Source organism: Phalangium opilio, unplaced genomic scaffold (genome assembly GCF_054372755.1).
Source record: "Phalangium opilio isolate 3A_F unplaced genomic scaffold, DU_Popi_V2 ptg000329l_1, whole genome shotgun sequence".
In the NCBI taxonomy this organism is placed as follows: Eukaryota; Metazoa; Arthropoda; class Arachnida; order Opiliones; family Phalangiidae; genus Phalangium; species Phalangium opilio.
Window position 1 is genome coordinate 11,809,781 of NW_028324226.1, and position 24,604 is coordinate 11,834,384.

Consider the following 24,604-nt stretch of genomic DNA (forward strand, 5'->3'; position numbering starts at 1 on the left):
ATTGAAAGTGATTTCATCTCGATTGAACAATAATTAAAAATTTACCTCGATTTTTAATAACATTTTCAAAATCGACGTTTCACGGCCAAAGAAGCATACTTTGAGTATTTCTTCACTATTTTCAAATATGTTCACTGAAAGCATTATTTTTATACTTTTTGCTTTAATTCAAGCAAATGTAACGATATTCAATCAAAAAACTGTTAAAATTTAATTTTTCAATAAGAAATCGTTGTCACGGATTTTGTATCTTGAAGAAGAAAAACATGCGATTTTTTCGGTACTTTTTTGAATGCATTTTTTTCTGGAGATATTTTTGACCGAATTCAGCTTAATTCCCTATAAAACACTCATTAAAAGTGATTTCATCTCGATTGAACAATAAATAAAAATGTACCTCGATTTTTAATAACATTTTCAAAATCGACGTTTCACGGCCAAAGAAGCATATTTTGAGTATTTCTTCACATTTTCAAATATATTCATTGAAACCATTATTTTTATACTTTTTGCGTTAATTCAAGCAAATGTAACGATATTCAATCAAAAAAACTGTTAAAATTAAATTTTTCAATAAGAAATCGTTGTCACGGATTTTGTATCTTGAAGAAGAAAAACATGCGATTTTTTCGGTACTTTTTTGAATGCATTTTTTTCTGGAGAAATTTTTGACTTAATTCAGCTTAATTCCCTATAAAACACTCATTGAAAGTGATTTCATCTCGATTGAACAAAAAATAAAAATGTACCTCGATTTTTAATAACATTTTCAAAATCGACGTAACTCGGCCTAAGAAAAACATTTTGAGTATTTGTTCACTATTTTCAAATATAACCACTGAAACCATTATTTTTATACTTTTTGCTTTAATTCAAGCAAATGTAACGATATTTAATCAAAAAACTGTTAAAATTCAATTTTTCAATAAGAAATCGTTGTCACGGATTTTGTAATTTGAAGAAGAAAACATGCGATTTTTTCGGTACTTTTTTGAATGCATTTTTTTCTGGAGAAGTTTTTGACTTAATTCAGCTTAATTCCCTATAAAACACTCATTGAAAGTGATTTCATCTCGATTGAACAATAAATAAAAATGTACCTCGATTTTTAATAACATTTTCAAAATCGACGTAACTCGGCCTAAGAAAAACATTTTGAGTATTTGTTCACTATTTTCAAATATAACCACTGAAACCATTATTTTTGTAATTTTTGCGTTAATTCAAGCAAATGTAACGATATTCATTCAACAAACTGTTAAAATTCAATTTTAAATAAGAAATCGTTGTCACGGATTTTGTATCTTGAAGAAAAAAAACATGCGATTTTTTCGGTACACTTTTGAATGCATTTTTTTCTGGAGAAATGTTTGACCGAATTCAGCTTAATTCCCTATAAAACACTCATTGAAAGTGATTTCATCTCGATTGAACAATAATTAAAAATTTACCTCGATTTTTAATAACATTTTAAAAATCGACGTTTCACCGCCAACGAAGCATATATTGAGTATTTCTTCACTATTTACAAATATAACCACTGAAACCATTATTTTTATACTTTTGGCTTTAATTCAAGCAAATGTAACGATATTCATTCAAAAAACTGTTAAAATTCAATTTTTCAATAAGAAATCGTTGTCACGGATTTTGTATCTTGAAGAAAAAAAACATGCGATTTTTTCGGTACTTTTTTGAATGCATTTTTTTCTGGAGAAATTTTTGACCGAATTCAGCTTAATTCCCTATAAAACACTCATTAAAAGTGATTTCATCTCGATTGAACAATAATTAAAAATGTACCTCGATTTTTAATAACATTTTAAAAATCGACGTTTCACCGCCAACGAAGCATATTTTGAGTATTTCTTCACTATTTACAAATATATTCACTGAAACCATTATTTTTATACTTTTTGCTTTAATTCAAGCAAATGTAACGATATTCAATCAAAAAAACTTTTAAAATTCAATTTTTCAATAAGAAATCGTTGTCACGGATTTTGTATCTTGAAGAAGAAAAACATGCGATTTTTTCGGTACTTTTTTGAATGCATTTTTTTCTGGAGAAATTTTTGACTTAATTCAGCTTAATTCCCTATAAAACACTCATTGAAAGTGATTTCATCTCGATTGAACAAAAAATAAAAATGAACCTCGATTTTTAATAACATTTTCAAAATCGACGTAACTCGGCCTAAGAAAAACATTTTGAGTATTTGTTCACTATTTTCAAATATAACCACTGAAACCATTATTGTTGTAATTTTTGCGTTAATTCAAGCAAATGTAACGATATTCATTCAACAAACTGTTAAAATTCAATTTTAAATAAGAAATCGTTGTCACGGATTTTGTATCTTGAAGAAAAAAACATGCGATTTTTTCGGTACACTTTTGAATGCATTTTTTTCTGGAGAAATGTTTGACCGAATTCAGCTTAATTCCTTATAAAACACTCATTGAAAGTGATTTCATCTCGATTGAACAATAATTAAAAATTTACCTCGATTTTTAATAACATTTTCAAAATCGACGTTTCACGGCCAAAGAAGCATACTTTGAGTATTTCTTCACTATTTTCAAATATGTTCACTGAAAGCATTATTTTTATACTTTTTGCTTTAATTCAAGCAAATGTAACGATATTCAATCAAAAAACTGTTAAAATTCAATTTTTCAATAAGAAATCGTTGTCACGGATTTTGTATCTTGAAGAAGAAAAACATGCGATTTTTTCGGTACTTTTTTGAATGCATTTTTTTCTGGAGATATTTTTGACCGAATTCAGCTTAATTCCCTATAAAACACTCATTAAAAGTGATTTCATCTCGATTGAACAATAAATAAAAATGTACCTCGATTTTTAATAACATTTTCAAAATCGACGTTTCACGGCCAAAGAAGCATATTTTGAGTATTTCTTCACTATTTTCAAATATATTCATTGAAACCATTATTTTTATACTTTTTGCGTTAATTCAAGCAAATGTAACGATATTCATTCAACAAACTGTTAAAATTCAATTTTAAATAAGAAATCGTTGTCACGGATTTTGTATCTTGAAGAAGAAAAACATGCGATTTTTTCGGTACTTTTTTGAATGCATTTTTTTCTGGAGAAATTTTTGACCGAATTCAGCTTAATTCCCTATAAAACACTCATTAAAAGTGATTTCATCTCGATTGAACAATAATTAAAAATGTACCTCGATTTTTAATAACATTTTAAAAATCGACGTTTCACCGCCAACGAAGCATATTTTGAGTATTTCTTCACTATTTACAAATATATTCACTGAAACCATTATTTTTATACTTTTTGCTTTAATTCAAGCAAATGTAACGATATTCAATCAAAAAAACTTTTAAAATTCAATTTTTCAATAAGAAATCGTTGTCACGGATTTTGTATCTTGAAGAAGAAAAACATGCGATTTTTTCGGTACTTTTTTGAATGCATTTTTTTCTGGAGAAATTTTTGACTTAATTCAGCTTAATTCCCTATAAAACACTCATTGAAAGTGATTTCATCTCGATTGAACAAAAAATAAAAATGTACCTCGATTTTTAATAACATTTTCAAAATCGACGTAACTCGGCCTAAGAAAAACATTTTGAGTATTTGTTCACTATTTTCAAATATAACCACTGAAACCATTATTGTTGTAATTTTTGCGTTAATTCAAGCAAATGTAACGATATTCATTCAACAAACTGTTAAAATTCAATTTTAAATAAGAAATCGTTGTCACGGATTTTGTATCTTGAAGAAAAAAAACATGCGATTTTTTCGGTACACTTTTGAATGCATTTTTTTCTGGAGAAATGTTTGACCGAATTCAGCTTAATTCCTTATAAAACACTCATTGAAAGTGATTTCATCTCGATTGAACAATAATTAAAAATTTACCTCGATTTTTAATAACATTTTCAAAATCGACGTTTCACGGCCAAAGAAGCATACTTTGAGTATTTCTTCACTATTTTCAAATATGTTCACTGAAAGCATTATTTTTATACTTTTTGCTTTAATTCAAGCAAATGTAACGATATTCAATCAAAAAACTGTTAAAATTCAATTTTTCAATAAGAAATCGTTGTCACGGATTTTGTATCTTGAAGAAGAAAAACATGCGATTTTTTCGGTACTTTTTTGAATGCATTTTTTTCTGGAGATATTTTTGACCGAATTCAGCTTAATTCCCTATAAAACACTCATTAAAAGTGATTTCATCTCGATTGAACAATAAATAAAAATGTACCTCGATTTTTAATAACATTTTCAAAATCGACGTTTCACGGCCAAAGAAGCATATTTTGAGTATTTCTTCACTATTTTCAAATATATTCATTGAAACCATTATTTTTATACTTTTTGCGTTAATTCAAGCAAATGTAACGATATTCATTCAACAAACTGTTAAAATTCAATTTTAAATAAGAAATCGTTGTCACGGATTTTGTATCTTGAAGAAGAAAAACATGCGATTTTTTCGGTACTTTTTTGAATGCATTTTTTTCTGGAGAAATTTTTGACCGAATTCAGCTTAATTCCCTATAAAACACTCATTAAAAGTGATTTCATCTCGATTGAACAATAAATAAAAATGTACCTCGATTTTTAATAACATTTTCAAAATCGACGTAACTCGGCCTAAGAAAAACATTTTGAGTATTTGTTCACTGTTTTCAAATATAACCACTGAAACCATTATTTTTGTAATTTTTGCGTTAATTCAAGCAAATGTAACGATATTCATTCAACAAACTGTTAAAATTCAATTTTAAATAAGAAATCGTTGTCACGGATTTTGTATCTTGAAGAAAAAAAAACATGCGATTTTTTCGGTACACTTTTGAATGCATTTTTTTCTGGAGAAATGTTTGACCGAATTCAGTTTAATTCCCTATAAAACACTCATTGAAAGTGATTTCATCTCGATTGAACAATAATTAAAAATGTACCTCGATTTTTAATAACATTTTAAAAATCGACGTTTCACCGCCAACGAAGCATATTTTGAGTATTTCTTCACTATTTACAAATATATTCACTGAAACCATTATTTTTATACTTTTTGCTTTAATTCAAGCAAATGTAACGATATTCAATCAAAAAAACTTTTAAAATTCAATTTTTCAATAAGAAATCGTTGTCACGGATTTTGTATCTTGAAGAAGAAAAACATGCGATTTTTTCGGTACTTTTTTGAATGCATTTTTTTCTGGAGAAATTTTTGACTTAATTCAGCTTAATTCCCTATAAAACACTCATTGAAAGTGATTTCATCTCGATTGAACAAAAAATAAAAATGTACCTCGATTTTTAATAACATTTTCAAAATCGACGTAACTCGGCCTAAGAAAAACATTTTGAGTATTTGTTCACTATTTTCAAATATAACCACTGAAACCATTATTGTTGTAATTTTTGCGTTAATTCAAGCAAATGTAACGATATTCATTCAACAAACTGTTAAAATTCAATTTTAAATAAGAAATCGTTGTCACGGATTTTGTATCTTGAAGAAAAAAAACATGCGATTTTTTCGGTACACTTTTGAATGCATTTTTTTCTGGAGAAATGTTTGACCGAATTCAGCTTAATTCCTTATAAAACACTCATTGAAAGTGATTTCATCTCGATTGAACAATAATTAAAAATTTACCTCGATTTTTAATAACATTTTCAAAATCAACGTTTCACGGCCAAAGAAGCATACTTTGAGTATTTCTTCACTATTTTCAAATATGTTCACTGAAAGCATTATTTTTATACTTTTTGCTTTAATTCAAGCAAATGTAACGATATTCAATCAAAAAACTGTTAAAATTCAATTTTTCAATAAGAAATCGTTGTCACGGATTTTGTATCTTGAAGAAGAAAAACATGCGATTTTTTCGGTACTTTTTTGAATGCATTTTTTTCTGGAGATATTTTTGACCGAATTCAGCTTAATTCCCTATAAAACACTCATTAAAAGTGATTTCATCTCGATTGAACAATAAATAAAAATGTACCTCGATTTTTAATAACATTTTCAAAATCGACGTTTCACGGCCAAAGAAGCATATTTTGAGTATTTCTTCACTATTTTCAAATATATTCATTGAAACCATTATTTTTATACTTTTTGCGTTAATTCAAGCAAATGTAACGATATTCATTCAACAAACTGTTAAAATTCAATTTTAAATAAGAAATCGTTGTCACGGATTTTGTATCTTGAAGAAGAAAAACATGCGATTTTTTCGGTACTTTTTTGAATGCATTTTTTTCTGGAGAAATTTTTGACCGAATTCAGCTTAATTCCCTATAAAACACTCATTAAAAGTGATTTCATCTCGATTGAACAATAAATAAAAATGTACCTCGATTTTTAATAACATTTTCAAAATCGACGTAACTCGGCCTAAGAAAAACATTTTGAGTATTTGTTCACTGTTTTCAAATATAACCACTGAAACCATTATTTTTGTAATTTTTGCGTTAATTCAAGCAAATGTAACGATATTCATTCAACAAACTGTTAAAATTCAATTTTAAATAAGAAATCGTTGTCACGGATTTTGTATCTTGAAGAAAAAAACATGCGATTTTTTCGGTACACTTTTGAATGCATTTTTTTCTGGAGAAATGTTTGACCGAATTCAGCTTAATTCCCTATAAAACACTCATTGAAAGTGATTTCATCTCGATTGAACAATAATTAAAAATTTACCTCGATTTTTAATAACATTTTAAAAATCGACGTTTCACCGCCAACGAAGCATATATTGAGTATTTCTTCACTTTTTACAAATATAACCACTGAAACCATTATTTTTATACTTTTGGCTTTAATTCAAGCAAATGTAACGATATTCATTCAAAAAACTGTTAAAATTCAATTTTTCAATAAGAAATCGTTGTCACGGATTTTGTATCTTGAAGAAGAAAAACATGCGATTTTTTCGGTACACTTTTGAATGCATTTTTTTCTGGAGAAATATTTGACCGAATTCAGCTTAATTCCTTATAAAACACTCATTGAAAGTGATTTCATCTCGATTGAACAATAATTAAAAATTTACCTCGATTTTTAATAACATTTTCGGTACTTTTTTGAATGCATTTTTTTCTGGAGATATTTTTGACCGAATTCAGCTTAATTCCCTATAAAACACTCATTAAAAGTGATTTCATCTCGATTGAACAATAAATAAAAATGTACCTCGATTTTTAATAACATTTTCAAAATCGACGTTTCACGGCCAAAGAAGCATATTTTGAGTATTTCTTCACTATTTTCAAATATAAACAGTTGAACGCGCTAATAATTGCGCCACGGAAGCCCAAAAATTAAATGTTCGTCAGGTATTGTGGAAAAACTCTGACATTTTACGTTACATCTGAGACCTCACAACACCGCTCCCGGATGGGCTCTAACCACCAACCTATTGGTTAACAGCCGAACGCGCTAACCATTCAGCCACGGAAGCTCAGAAATTAAATGGTTGTCACGTATTGTGGAAAAATTTTGACTTTTTACGCTACATCTGAGACCCCACAACACCTCTCCCGGTTGGGCTCGAACCACCAACCTTTCGATTAACAGCTGAACGCGCTAACAAATGCGCCACGGAAGCCCAAAAATTCAATGTTCGTCAGTTATTGTGGAAAAACCTTGACTTTTTACGTCACATCTGAGACGTCACAACACCGCTCCCGGGAGGGCTCAAACCACCAGTCTTTTGAATAGCAGCTGAACGCGCTAACCATTGCGCCACGGAAGCCCAAAAATTAAATGGTCGTCAGGTATTTTGGAAAAACCTTGACTTTTTACGTCAAATCTGAGACGTCACAACACCGCTCCCGGATGGGCTCGAACCACCAACCTATTTGTTAACAGCCGAACGCGCTAACCATTGAGCCACGGAAGCTCAGAAATTAAATGGTTGTCACGTATTGTGGAAAAGTTTTGACTTTTTACGCTACATCTGAGACCACACAACACCTCTCCCGGGTGGGCTCGAACCACCAATCTTTCGATTAACAGCTGAACGCGCTAACCATTGCGCCACGGAAGCCCAAAAATTAAATTAACATTTTACGTTACATCTGAGACCTCACAACACCGCTCCCGGATGGGCTCTAACCACCAACCTATTGGTTAACAGCCGAACGCGCTAACCATTCAGCCACGGAAGCTCAGAAATTAAATGGTTGTCACGTATTGTGGAAAAGTTTTGACTTTTTACGCTACATCTGAGACCCCACAACACCTCTCCCGGTTGGGCTCGAACCACCAACCTTTCGATTAACAGCTGAACGCGCTAACCAATGCGCCACGGAAGCCCAAAAATTCAATGTTCGTCAGTTATTGTGGAAAAACCTTGACTTTTTACGTCGGATCTGAGACCTCACAACACCGCTCCCGGATGGGCTCGAACCACCAACCTATTGGTTAACAGCCGAACGCGCTAACCATTGAGCCACGAAAGCTCAGAAATTAAATGGTCGTCACGTATTGTGGAAAAACTTTGGCTTTCTACGTTACATTTGAGATCCCACAACACCGCTCCCGGGTGGGCTCGAACCACCAACCTATTGGTTAACAGCCGAACGCGTTAACCATTGCGCCACGGAAGCCCAAAAATTAAATGGTCGTCAGGTATTGTGGAAAAACTTTGGCTTTCTACGTTACGTTTGAGATCCCACAACGCCGCTCCCGGGTGGGCTCGAACCACTAAATTAATTGTTAACTGCTGAACGCGCTAACCATTGCGCCACGGAAGCTCAGAAATTAAATGGTTGTCACGTATTGTGGAAAATTTTTGACTTTTTACGCTACATCTGAGACCCCACAACACCTCTCCCGGGTGGGCTCGAACCTTCAACCTTTCGATTAACAGCTGAACGCGCTAATCATTGCGCCACGGAAGCCCAAAAATTAAATGATCGTCAGGTATTGTGGAAAAACTTTGGCTTTCTACGTTACATTTTAGATCCCACAACGCCGCTCCCGGGTGGGCTCGAACCACTAACCTATTAGTTAACAGCCGAACGCGCTAACCATTGAGCCACGGAAGCTCAGAAATTAAATGGTTGTCACGTATTGTGGAAAAGTTTTGACTTTTTACGCTACATCTGAGACCCCACAACACCTCTCCCGGGTGGGCTCGAACCACCAACCTTTCGATTAACAGCTGAACGCGCTAACCATTGCGCCACGGAAGCCCAAAATTTCAATGTTCGTCAGGTATTGTGGAAAAACTCTGACATTTTATGTTACATCTGAGAGGTCACAACACCGCTCCCGGGAGGGCTCAAACCACCAGTCTTTTGAACAGCAGCTGAACGCGCTAACCATTGCGCCACGGAAGCCCAAAAATTAAATGGTCGTCCGGTATTGTGGAAAAATTTTGACTTTTTACGTAACATCTGAGACCTCATAGCACCGCTCCCGGGTGTGCTCGAACCACCAACCTTTCTGTTAACAGCCGAACGCGCTAACGATTGCGCCACGGAAGCCCAAAAATTAAATGGTCGTCCGGTATTGTGGTAAAACCTTGACTTTTTACGTCACATCTGAGACGTCACAACACCGCTCCCGGATGGGCTCGAACCACCAACCTATTGGTTAACAGCCGAACGCGCTAACCATTGAGCCACGGAAGCTCAGAAATTAAATGGTTGTCACGTATTGTGGAAAAGTTTTGACTTTTTACGCTACATCTGAGACCCCACAACACCTCTCCCGGACGGGCTCGAACCACCAACCTTTCGGTTAACAGCCGAACGCGCTAACCATTGCGCCAAGGAAGCCCAAAAATTAAATGGTCGTCAGGTATTGTGGCAAAACTTTGGCTTTCTACGTTACATTTGAGATCCCACACCACCGCTCCCGGGTGGGCTCGAACCACCAACCTATTGGTTAACAGCCGAACGCGCTAACCATTGAGCCACGGAAGCTCAGAAATTAAATGGTTGTCACGTATTGTGGATAAGTTTTGACTTTTTACGCTACATCTGAGACCCCACAACACCTCTTCCCGGTGGGCCTGAACCACCAGCCTTTCGATTAACAGTTGAACGCGCTAATAATTGCGCCACGGAAGCCCAAAAATTAAATGTTCGTCAGGTATTGTGGAAAAACTCTGACATTTTACGTTACATCTGAGACCTCACAACACCGCTCCCGGATGGGCTCTAACCACCAACCTATTGGTTAACAGCCGAACGCGCTAACCATTCAGCTACGGAAGCTCAGAAATTAAATGGTTGTCACGTATTGTGGAAAAGTTTTGACTTTTTACGCTACATCTGAGACCGCACAACACCTCTCCCGGTTGGGCTCGAACCACCAACCTTTCGATTAACAGCTGAACGCGCTAACCAATGCGCCACGGAAGCCCAAAAATTCAATGTTCGTCAGTTATTGTGGAAAAACCTTGACTTTTTACGTCACATCTGAGACGTCACAACACCGCTCCCGGATGGGCTCGAACCACCAACCTATTGGTTAACAGCCGAACGCGCTAAGCATTGACCCACGGAAGCTCAGAAATTAAATGGTTGTAACGTATTGTGGAAAAGTTTTGACATTTTACGCTACATCTGAGACCCCACAACACCTCTCCCGGACGGGCTCGAACCACCAACCTTTCGGTTAACAGCCGAACGCGCTAACCATTGCGCCAAGGAAGCCCAAAAATTAAATGGTCGTCAGGTATTGTGGCAAAACTTTGGCTTTCTACGTTACATTTGAGATTCCACACCACCGCTCCCGGGTGGGCTCGAACCACCAACCTATTGGTTAACAGCCGAACGCGCTAACCATTGAGCCACGGAAGCTCAGAAATTAAATGGTTGTCACGTATTGTGGATAAGTTATGACTTATTACGTTACATCTGAGACCCTACAACACCTCTCTCGGTTGGGCTCGAACCACCAACCTTTCGGTTAACAGCCGAACGCGCTAACCATTGCGCCAAGGAAGCCCAAAAAATAAATAGTCGTCAGGTATTGTGGAAAAACTTTGGCTTTCTACGTTACATTTGAGATCCCACAACACCACTCCCGGGTGGGCTAGAACCACCAACCTATTGGCTAACAGCCGAACGCGCTAAGCATTGACCCACGGAAGCTCAGAAATTAAATGGTTGTAACGTATTGTGGAAAAGTTTTGACATTTTACGCTACATCTGAGACCCCACAACACCTCTCCCGGACGGGCTCGAACCACCAACCTTTCGGTTAACAGCCGAACGCGCTAACCATTGCGCCAAGGAAGCCCAAAAATTAAATGGTCGTCAGGTATTGTGGCAAAACTTTGGCTTTCTACGTTACATTTGAGATTCCACACCACCGCTCCCGGGTGGGCTCGAACCACCAACCTATTGGTTAACAGCCGAACGCGCTAACCATTGAGCCACGGAAGCTCAGAAATTAAATGGTTGTCACGTATTGTGGATAAGTTTTGTCTTTTTACGCTACATCTGAGACCCCACAACACCTCTTCCCGGTGGGCCTGAACCACCAGCCTTTCGATTAACAGTTGAACGCGCTAATAATTGCGCCACGGAAGCCCAAAAATTAAATGTTCGTCAGGTATTGTGGAAAAACTCTGACATTTTACGTTACATCTGAGACCTCACAACACCGCTCCCGGATGGGCTCTAACCACCAACCTATTGGTTAACAGCCGAACGCGCTAACCATTCAGCCACGGAAGCTCAGAAATTAAATGGTTGTCACGTATTGTGGAAAAGTTTTGACATTTTACGCTACATCTGAGACCCCACAACACCTCTCCCGGTTGGGCTCGAACCACCAACCTTTCGATTAACAGCTGAACGCGCTAACCAATGCGCCACGGAAGCCCAAAAATTCAATGTTCGTCAGTTATTGTGGAAAAACCTTGACTTTTTACGTCACATCTGAGACGTCACAACACCGCTCCCGGATGGGCTCGAACCACCAACCTATTGGTTAACAGCCGAACGCGCTAACCATTGAGCCACGGAAGCTCAGAAATTCAATGGTTGTCACGTATTGTGGATAAGTTATGACTTATTACGTTACATCTGAGACCCTACAACACCTCTCTCGGTTGGGCTCGAACCACCAACCTTTCGGTTAACAGCCGAACGCGCTAACCATTGCGCCAAGGAAGCCCAAAAAATAAATGGTCGTCAGGTATTGTGGAAAAACTTTGGCTTTCTACGTTACATTTGAGATCCCACAACACCACTCCCGGGTGGGCTAGAACCACCAACCTATTGGCTAACAGCCGAACGCGCTAAGCATTGACCCACGGAAGCTCAGAAATTAAATGGTTGTAACGTATTGTGGAAAAGTTTTGACATTTTACGCTACATCTGAGACCCCACAACACCTCTCCCGGGTGGGCTCGAACCACCAACCTTTCGGTTAACAGCCGAACGCGCTAACCATTGCGCCAAGGAAGCCCAAAAATTTAATGGTCGTCAGGTATTGTGGCAAAACTTTGGCTTTCTACGTTACATTTGAGGTCCCACACCACCGCTCCCGGGTGGGCTCGAACCACCAACCTATTGGTTAACAGCCGAACGCGCTAACCATTGAGCCACGGAAGCTCAGAAATTAAATGGTTGTCACGTATTGTGGAAAAGTTTTGACTTTTTACGCTACATCTGAGACCCCACAACACCTCTCCCGGTTGGGCTCGAACCACCAACCTTTCGATTAACAGCTGAACGCGCTAACCAATGCGCCACGGAAGCCCAAAAATTCAATGTTCGTCAGTTATTGTGGAAAAACCTTGACTTTTTACGTCACATCTGAGACCTCACAACACCGCTCCCGGATGGGCTCGAACCACCAACCTATTGGTTAACAGCCGAACGCGCTAACCATTGAGCCACGAAAGCTCACAAATTAAATGATCGTCAGGTATTGTGGAAAAACTTTGGCTTTCTACGTTACATTTGAGATCCCACAACGCCGCTCCCGGGTGGGCTCGAACCACTAACCTATTAGTTAACAGCCGAACGCGCTAACCATTGAGCCACGGAAGCTCAGAAATTAAATGGTTGTCACGTATTGTGGAAAAGTTTTGACTTTTTACGCTACATCTGAGACCCCACAACACCTCTCCCGGGTGGGCTCGAACCACCAACCTTTCGATTAACAGCTGAACGCGCTAACCATTGCGCCACGGAAGCCCAAAATTTCAATGTTCGTCAGGTATTGTGGAAAAACTCTGACATTTTATGTTACATCTGAGACGTCACAACACCGCTCCCGGGAGGGCTCAAACCACCAGTCTTTTGAACAGCAGCTGAACGCGCTAACCATTGCGCCACGGAAGCCCAAAAATTAAATGGTCGTCCGGTATTGTGGAAAAACTTTGACTTTTTACGTAACATCTGAGACCTCATAGCACCGCTCCCGGGTGTGCTCGAACCAAAAACCTTTCTGTTAACAGCCGAACGCGCTAACGATTGCGCCACGGAAGCCCAAAAATTAAATGGTCGTCCGGTATTGTGGAAAAACCTTGACTTTTTACGTCACATCTGAGACGTCACAACACCGCTCCCGGATGGGCTCGAACCACCAACCTATTGGTTAACAGCCGAACGCGCTAACCATTGAGCCACGGAAGCTCAGAAATTAAATGGTTGTCACGTATTGTGGAAAAGTTTTGACTTTTTACGCTACATCTGAGACCCCACAACACCTCTCCCGGGTGGGCTCGAACCACCAACCTTTCGGTTAACAGCCGAACGCGCTAACCATTGCGCCAAGGAAGCCCAAAAATTAAATGGTCGTCAGGTATTGTGGCAAAACTTTGGCTTTCTACGTTACATTTGAGATCCCACACCACCGCTCCCGGGTGGGCTCGAACCACCAACCTATTAGTTAACAGCCGAACGCGCTAACCATTGAGCCACGGAAGCTCAGAAATTAAATGGTTGTCACGTATTGTGGATAAGTTTTGACTTTTTACGCTACATCTGAGACCCCACAACACCGCTCCCGGATGGGCTCGAACCACCAACCTATTTGTTAACAGCCGAACGCGCTAACCATTGAGCCACGGAAGCTCAGAAATTAAATGGTTGTCACGTATTGTGGAAAAGTTTTGACTTTTTACGCTACATCTGAGACCCCACAACACCTCTTCCCGGTGGGCCTGAACCACCAGCCTTTCGATTAACAGTTGAACGCGCTAATAATTGCGCCACGGAAGCCCAAAAATTAAATGTTCGTCAGGTATTGTGGAAAAACTCTGACATTTTACGTTACATCTGAGACCTCACAACACCGCTCCCGGATGGGCTCTAACCACCAACCTATTGGTTAACAGCCGAACGCGCTAACCATTCAGCCACGGAAGCTCAGAAATTAAATGGTTGTCACGTATTGTGGAAAAGTTTTGACTTTTTACGCTACATCTGAGACCCCACAACACCTCTCCCGGTTGGGCTCGAACCACCAACCTTTCGATTAACAGCTGAACGCGCTAACCAATGCGCCACGGAAGCCCAAAAATTCAATGTTCGTCAGTTATTGTGGAAAAACCTTGACTTTTTACGTCACATCTGAGACGTCACAACACCGCTCCCGGATGGGCTCGAACCACCAACCTATTGGTTAACAGCCGAACGCGCTAACCATTGAGCCACGGAAGCACAGAAATTCAATGGTTGTCACGTATTGTGGATAAGTTATGACTTATTACGTTACATCTGAGACCCTACAACACCTCTCTCGGTTGGGCTCGAACCACCAACCTTTCGGTTAACAGCCGAACGCGCTAACCATTGCGCCAAGGAAGCCCAAAAAATAAATGGTCGTCAGGTATTGTGGAAAAACTTTGGCTTTCTACGTTACATTTGAGATCCCACAACACCACTCCCGGGTGGGCTAGAACCACCAACCTATTGGCTAACAGCCGAACGCGCTAAGCATTGACCCACGGAAGCTCAGAAATTAAATGGTTGTAACGTATTGTGGAAAAGTTTTGACATTTTACGCTACATCTGAGACCCCACAACACCTCTCCCGGGTGGGCTCGAACCACCAACCTTTCGGTTAACAGCCGAACGCGCTAACCATTGCGCCAAGGAAGCCCAAAAATTTAATGGTCGTCAGGTATTGTGGCAAAACTTTGGCTTTCTACGTTACATTTGAGATCCCACACCACCGCTCCCGGGTGGGCTCGAACCACCAACCTATTGGTTAACAGCCGAACGCGCTAACCATTGAGCCACGGAAGCTCAGAAATTAAATGGTTGTCACGTATTGTGGATAAGTTTTGACTTTTTACGCTACATCTGAGACCCCACAACACCGCTCCCGGATGGGCTCGAACCACCAACCTATTTGTTAACAGCCGAACGCGCTAACCATTGAGCCACGGAAGCTCAGAAATTAAATGGTTGTCACGTATTGTGGAAAAGTTTTGACTTTTTACGCTACATCTGAGACCCCACAACACCTCTTCCCGGTGGGCCTGAACCACCAGCCTTTCGATTAACAGTTGAACGCGCTAATAATTGCGCCACGGAAGCCCAAAAATTAAATGTTCGTCAGGTATTGTGGAAAAACTCTGACATTTTACGTTACATCTGAGACCTCACAACACCGCTCCCGGATGGGCTCTAACCACCAACCTATTGGTTAACAGCCGAACGCTCTAACCATTCAGCCACGGAAGCTCAGAAATTAAATGGTTGTCACGTATTGTGGAAAAGTTTTGACTTTTTACGCTACATCTGAGACCCCACAACACCTCTCCCGGTTGGGCTCGAACCACCAACCTTTCGATTAACAGCTGAACGCGCTAACCAATGCGCCACGGAAGCCCAAAAATTCAATGTTCGTCAGTTATTGTGGAAAAACCTTGACTTTTTACGTCACATCTGAGACGTCACAACACCGCTCCCGGATGGGCTCGAACCACCAACCTATTGGTTAACAGCCGAACGCGCTAACCATTGAGCCACGGAAGCTCAGAAATTCAATGGTTGTCACGTATTGTGGATAAGTTATGACTTATTACGTTACATCTGAGACCCTACAACACCTCTCTCGGTTGGGCTCGAACCACCAACCTTTCGGTTAACAGCCGAACGCGCTAACCATTGCGCCAAGGAAGCCCAAAAAATAAATGGTCGTCAGGTATTGTGGAAAAACTTTGGCTTTCTACGTTACATTTGAGATCCCACAACACCACTCCCGGGTGGGCTAGAACCACCAACCTATTGGCTAACAGCCGAACGCGCTAAGCATTGACCCACGGAAGCTCAGAAATTAAATGGTTGTAACGTATTGTGGAAAAGTTTTGACATTTTACGCTACATCTGAGACCCCACAACACCTCTCCCGGGTGGGCTCGAACCACCAACCTTTCGGTTAACAGCCGAACGCGCTAACCATTGCGCCAAGGAAGCCCAAAAATTTATTGGTCGTCAGGTATTGTGGCAAAACTTTGGCTTTCTACGTTACATTTGAGGTCCCACACCACCGCTCCCGGGTGGGCTCGAACCACCAACCTATTGGTTAACAGCCGAACGCGCTAACCATTGAGCCACGGAAGCTCAGAAATGAAATGGTTGTCACGTATTGTGGATAAGTTTTGACTTTTTACGCTACATCTGTGACCCCACAACACCTCTTCCGGGTGGGCCTGAACCACCAGCCTTTCGATTAACAGTTGAACGCGCTAATAATTGCGCCACGGAAGCCCAAAAATTAAATGTTCGTCAGGTATTGTGGAAAAACTCTGACATTTTACGTTACATCTGAGACCTCACAACACCGCTCCCGGATGGGCTCTAACCACCAACCTATTGGTTAACAGCCGAACGCGCTAACCATTCAGCCACGGAAGCTCAGAAATTAAATGGTTGTCACGTATTGTGGAAAAGTTTTGACTTTTTACGCTACATCTGAGACCCCACAACACCTCTCCCGGTTGGGCTCGAACCACCAACCTTTCGATTAACAGCTGAACGCGCTAACCAATGCGCCACGGAAGCCCAAAAATTCAATGTTCGTCAGTTATTGTGGAAAAACCTTGACTTTTTACGTCACATCTGAGACCTCACAACACCGCTCCCGGATGGGCTCGAACCACCAACCTATTGGTTAACAGCCGAACGCCATAACCATTGAGCCACGAAAGCTCAGAAATTAAATGATCGTCAGGTATTGTGGAAAAACTTTGGCTTTCTACGTTACATTTGAGATCCCACAACGCCGCTCCCGGGTGGGCTCGAACCACTAACCTATTAGTTAACAGCCGAACGCGCTAACCATTGAGCCACGGAAGCTCAGAAATTAATGGTTGTCACGTATTGTGGAAAAGTTTTGACTTTTTACGCTACATCTGAGACCCCACAACACCTCTCCCGGGTGGGCTCGAACCACCAACCTTTCGATTAACAGCTGAACGCGCTAACCATTGCGCCACGGAAGCCCAAAATTTCAATGTTCGTCAGGTATTGTGGAAAAACTCTGACATTTTATGTTACATCTGAGACGTCACAACACCGCTCCCGGGAGGGCTCAAACCACCAGTCTTTTGAACAGCAGCTGAACGCGCTAACCATTGCGCCAAGGAAGCCCAAAAATTAAATGGTCGTCCGGTATTGTGGAAAAACTTTGACTTTTTACGTAACATCTGAGACCTCATAGCACCGCTCCCGGGTGTGCTCGAACCACCAACCTTTCTGTTAACAGCCGAACGGGCTAACGATTGCGCCACGGAAGCCCAAAAATTAAATGGTCGTCCGGTATTGTGGAAAAACCTTGACTTTTTACGTCACATCTGAGACGTCACAACACCGCTCCCGGATGGGCTCGAACCACCAACCTATTGGTTAACAGCCGAACGCGCTAACCATTGAGCCACGGAAGCTCAGAAATTAAATGGTTGTCACGTATTGTGGAAAAGTTTTGACTTTTTACGCTACATCTGAGACCCCACAACACCTCTCCCGGGTGGGCTCGAACCACCAACCTTTCGGTTAACAGCCGAACGCGCTAACCATTGCGCCAAGGAAGCCCAAAAATTAAATGGTCGTCAGGTATTGTGGCAAAACTTTGGCTTTCTACGTTACATTTGAGATCCCACACCACCGCTCCCGGGTGGGCTCGAACCACCAACCTATTGGTTAACAGCCGAACGCGCTAACCATTGAGCCACGGAAGCTCAGAAATTAAATGGTTGTCACGTATTGTGGATAAGTTTTGACTTTTTACGCTACATCTGAGACCCCACAACACCGCTCCCGGATGGGCTCGAACCACCAACCTATTTGTTAACAGCCGAACGCGCTAACCATTGAGCCACGGAAGCTCTGAAATTAAATGGTTGTCACGTATTGTGGAAATGTTTTGACTTTTTCCGCTACATCTGAGACCGTACAACACCTCTCCCGGGTGGGCTCGAACCACCAACCTTTCGATTAACAGCTGAACGCGCTAACCATTGCGCCACGGAAGCCAAAAAATTAAATGTTCGTCAGGGATTGTGGAAAAACTCTGACATTTTACGTTACATCTGAGACGTCACAACACCGCTCCCGGGAGGGCTCAAACCACCAGTCTTTTGAATAGCAGTCGAACGCGCTAACCATTGAGCCACGGAAGCTCAGAAATTAAATGGTTGTCACGTATTGTGGATAAGTTTTGACTTTTTACGCTACATCTGTGACCCCACAACACCTCTTCCGGGTGGGCCTGAACCACCAGCCTTTCGATTAACAGTTGAACGCGCTAATAATTGCGCCACGGAAGCCCAAAAATTAAATGTTCGTCAGGTATTGTGGAAAAACTCTGACATTTTACGTTACATCTGAGACCTCACAACACCGCTCCCGGATGGGCTCTAACCACCAACCTATTGGTTAACAGCCGAACGCGCTAACCATTCAGCCACGGAAGCTCAGAAATTAAATGGTTGTCACGTATTGTGGAAAAGTTTTGACTTTTTACGCTACATCTGAGACCCCACAACACCTCTCCCGGTTGGGCTCGAACCACCAACCTTTCGATTAACAGCTGAACGCGCTAACCAATGCGCCACGGAAGCCCAAAAATTCAATGTTCGTCAGTTATTGTGGAAAAACCTTGACTTTTTACGTCACATCTGAGACCTCACAACACCGTTCCCGGATGGGCTCGAACCACCAACCTATTGGTTAACAGCCGAACGCGCTAACCATTGAGCCACGAAAGCTCAGAAATTAAATGATCGTCAGGTATTGTGGAAAAACTTTGGCTTTCTACGTTACATTTGAGATCCCACAACGCCGCTCCCGGGTGGGCTCGAACCACTAACCTATTAGTTAACAGCCGAACGCGCTAACCATTGAGCCACGGAAGCTCAGATTTTAAATGGTTGTCACGTATTGTGGAAAAGTTTTGACTTTTTACGCTACATCTGAGACCCCACAACACCTCTCCCGGGTGGGCTCGAACCACCAACCTTTCGATTAACAGCCGAACGCGCTAACCATTGCGCCACGGAAGCCCAAAATTTCAATGTTCGTCAGGTATTGTGGAAAAACTCTGACATTTTATGTTACATCTGAGACGTCACAACACCGCTCCCGGGAGGGCTCAAACCACCAGTCTTTTGAACAGCAGCTGAACGCGCTAACCATTGCGCCACGGAAGCCCAAAAATTAAATGGTCGTCCGGTATTGTGGAAAAACTTTGACTTTTTACGTAACATCTGAGACCTCATAGCACCGCTCCCGGTGTGCTCGAACCACCAACCTTTCTGTTAACAGCCGAACGCGCTAACGATTGCGCCACGGAAGCCCAAAAATTAAATGGTCGTCCGGTATTGTGGAAAAACCTTGACTTTTTACGTCACATCTGAGACGTCACAACACCGCTCCCGGATGGGCTCGAACCACCAACCTATTGGTTAACAGCCGAACGCGCTAACCATTGAGCCACGGAAGCTCAGAAATTAAATGGTTGTCACGTATTGTGGAAAAGTTTTGACTTTTTACGCTACATCTGAGACCCCACAACACCTCTCCCGGGTGGGCTCGAACCACCAACCTTTCGGTTAACAGCCGAACGCGCTAACCATTGCGCCAAGGAAGCCCAAAAATTAAATGGTCGTCAGGTATTGTGGCAAAACTTTGGCTTTCTACGTTACATTTGAGATCCCACACCACCGCTCCCGGGTGGGCTCGAACCACCAACCTATTGGTTAACAGCCGAACGCGCTAACCATTGAGCCACGGAAGCTCAGAAATTAAATGGTTGTCACGTATTGTGGAAAAGTTTTGACTTTTTACGCTACATCTGAGACCCCACAACACCTCTTCCCGGTGGGCCTGAACCACCAGCCTTTCGATTAACAGTTGAACGCGCTAATAATTGCGCCACGGAAGCCCAAAAATTAAATGTTCGTCAGGTATTGTGGAAAAACTCTGACATTTTACGTTACATCTGAGACCTCACAACACCGCTCCCGGATGGGCTCTAACCACCAACCTATTGGTTAACAGCCGAACGCTCTAACCATTCAGCCACGGAAGCTCAGAAATTAAATGGTTGTCACGTATTGTGGAAAAGTTTTGACTTTTTACGCTACATCTGAGACCCCACAACACCTCTCCCGGTTGGGCTCGAACCACCAACCTTTCGATTAACAGCTGAACGCGCTAACCAATGCGCCACGGAAGCCCAAAAATTCAATGTTCGTCAGTTATTGTGGAAAAACCTTGACTTTTTACGTCACATCTGAGACGTCACAACACCGCTCCCGGATGGGCTCGAACCACCAACCTATTGGTTAACAGCCGAACGCGCTAACCATTGAGCCACGGAAGCTCAGAAATTCAATGGTTGTCACGTATTGTGGATAAGTTATGACTTATTACGTTACATCTGAGACCCTACAACACCTCTCTCGGTTGGGCTCGAACCACCAACCTTTCGGTTAACAGCCGAACGCGCTAACCATTGCGCCAAGGAAGCCCAAAAAATAAATGGTCGTCAGGTATTGTGGAAAAACTTTGGCTTTCTACGTTACATTTGAGATCCCACAACACCACTCCCGGGTGGGCTAGAACCACCAACCTATTGGCTAACAGCCGAACGCGCTATGCATTGACCCACGGAAGCTCAGAAATTAAATGGTTGTAACGTATTGTGGAAAAGTTTTGACATTTTACGCTACATCTGAGACCCCACAACACCTCTCCCGGGTGGGCTCGAACCACCAACCTTTCGGTTAACAGCCGAACGCGCTAACCATTGCGCCAAGGAAGCCCAAAAATTTATTGGTCGTCAGGTATTGTGGCAAAACTTTGGCTTTCTACGTTACATTTGAGGTCCCACACCACCGCTCCCGGGTGGGCTCGAACCACCAACCTATTGGTTAACAGCCGAACGCGCTAACCATTGAGCCACGGAAGCTCAGAAATTAAATGGTTGTCACGTATTGTGGATAAGTTTTGACTTTTTACGCTACATCTGTGACCCCACAACACCTCTTCCGGGTGGGCCTGAACCACCAGCCTTTCGATTAACAGTTGAACGCGCTAATAATTGCGCCACGGAAGCCCAAAAATTAAATGTTCGTCAGGTATTGTGGAAAAACTCTGACATTTTACGTTACATCTGAGACCTCACAACACCGCTCCCGGATGGGCTCTAACCACCAACCTATTGGTTAACAGCCGAACGCGCTAACCATTCAGCCACGGAAGCTCAGAAATTAAATGGTTGTCACGTATTGTGGAAAAGTTTTGACTTTTTACGCTACATCTGAGACCCCACAACACCTCTCCCGGTTGGGCTCGAACCACCAACCTTTCGATTAACAGCTGAACGCGCTAACCAATGCGCCACGGAAGCCCAAAAATTCAATGTTCGTCAGTTATTGTGGAAAAACCTTGACTTTTTACGTCACATCTGAGACCTCACAACACCGCTCCCGGATGGGCTCGAACCACCAACCTATTGGTTAACAGCCGAACGCCATAACCATTGAGCCACGAAAGCTCAGAAATTAAATGATCGTCAGGTATTGTGGAAAAACTTTGGCTTTCTACGTTACATTTGAGATCCCACAACGCCGCTCCCGGGTGGGCTCGAACCACTAACCTATTAGTTAACAGCCGAACGCGCTAACCATTGAGCCACGGAAGCTCAGAAATTAATGGTTGTCACGTATTGTGGAAAAGTTTTGACTTTTTACGCTACATCTGAGACCCCACAACACCTCTCCCGGGTGGGCTCGAACCACCAACCTTTCGATTAACAGCTGAACGCGCTAACCATTGCGCCACGGAAGCCCAAAATTTCAATGTTCGTCAGGTATTGTGGAAAAACTCTGACATTTTATGTTACATCTGAGACGTCACAACACCGCTCCCGGGAGGGCTCAAACCACCAGTCTTTTGAACAGCAGCTGAACGCGCTAACCATTGCGCCAAGGAAGCCCAAAAATTAAATGGTCGTCCGGTATTGTGGAAAAACTTTGACTTTTTACGTAACATCTGAGACCTCATAGCACCGCTCCCGGGTGTGCTCGAACCACCAACCTTTCTGTTAACAGCCGAACGGGCTAACGATTGCGCCACGGAAGCCCAAAAATTAAATGGTCGTCCGGTATTGTGGAAAAACCTTGACTTTTTACGTCACATCTGAGACGTCACAACACCGCTCCCGGATGGGCTCGAACCACCAACCTATTGGTTAACAGCCGAACGCGCTAACCATTGAGCCACGGAAGCTCAGAAATTAAATGGTTGTCACGTATTGTGGAAAAGTTTTGACTTTTTACGCTACATCTGAGACCCCACAACACCTCTCCCGGGTGGGCTCGAACCACCAACCTTTCGGTTAACAGCCGAACGCGCTAACCATTGCGCCAAGGAAGCCCAAAAATTAAATGGTCGTCAGGTATTGTGGCAAAACTTTGGCTTTCTACGTTACATTTGAGATCCCACACCACCGCTCCCGGGTGGGCTCGAACCACCAACCTATTGGTTAACAGCCGAACGCGCTAACCATTGAGCCACGGAAGCTCAGAAATTAAATGGTTGTCACGTATTGTGGATAAGTTTTGACTTTTTACGCTACATCTGAGACCCCACAACACCGCTCCCGGATGGGCTCGAACCACCAACCTATTTGTTAACAGCCGAACGCGCTAACCATTGAGCCACGGAAGCTCTGAAATTAAATGGTTGTCACGTATTGTGGAAATGTTTTGACTTTTTCCGCTACATCTGAGACCGTACAACACCTCTCCCGGGTGGGCTCGAACCACCAACCTTTCGATTAACAGCTGAACGCGCTAACCATTGCGCCACGGAAGCCAAAAAATTAAATGTTCGTCAGGGATTGTGGAAAAACTCTGACATTTTACGTTACATCTGAGACGTCACAACACCGCTCCCGGGAGGGCTCAAACCACCAGTCTTTTGAATAGCAGTCGAACGCGCTAACCATTGAGCCACGGAAGCTCAGAAATTAAATGGTTGTCACGTATTGTGGATAAGTTTTGACTTTTTACGCTACATCTGTGACCCCACAACACCTCTTCCGGGTGGGCCTGAACCACCAGCCTTTCGATTAACAGTTGAACGCGCTAATAATTGCGCCACGGAAGCCCAAAAATTAAATGTTCGTCAGGTATTGTGGAAAAACTCTGACATTTTACGTTACATCTGAGACCTCACAACACCGCTCCCGGATGGGCTCTAACCACCAACCTATTGGTTAACAGCCGAACGCGCTAACCATTCAGCCACGGAAGCTCAGAAATTAAATGGTTGTCACGTATTGTGGAAAAGTTTTGACTTTTTACGCTACATCTGAGACCCCACAACACCTCTCCCGGTTGGGCTCGAACCACCAACCTTTCGATTAACAGCTGAACGCGCTAACCAATGCGCCACGGAAGCCCAAAAATTCAATGTTCGTCAGTTATTGTGGAAAAACCTTGACTTTTTACGTCACATCTGAGACCTCACAACACCGTTCCCGGATGGGCTCGAACCACCAACCTATTGGTTAACAGCCGAACGCGCTAACCATTGAGCCACGAAAGCTCAGAAATTAAATGATCGTCAGGTATTGTGGAAAAACTTTGGCTTTCTACGTTACATTTGAGATCCCACAACGCCGCTCCCGGGTGGGCTCGAACCACTAACCTATTAGTTAACAGCCGAACGCGCTAACCATTGAGCCACGGAAGCTCAGAAATTAAATGGTTGTCACGTATTGTGGAAAAGTTTTGACTTTTTACGCTACATCTGAGACCCCACAACACCTCTCCCGGGTGGGCTCGAACCACCAACCTTTCGATTAACAGCCGAACGCGCTAACCATTGCGCCACGGAAGCCCAAAATTTCAATGTTCGTCAGGTATTGTGGAAAAACTCTGACATTTTATGTTACATCTGAGACGTCACAACACCGCTCCCGGGAGGGCTCAAACCACCAGTCTTTTGAACAGCAGCTGAACGCGCTAACCATTGCGCCACGGAAGCCCAAAAATTAAATGGTCGTCCGGTATTGTGGAAAAACTTTGACTTTTTACGTAACATCTGAGACCTCATAGCACCGCTCCCGGGTGTGCTCGAACC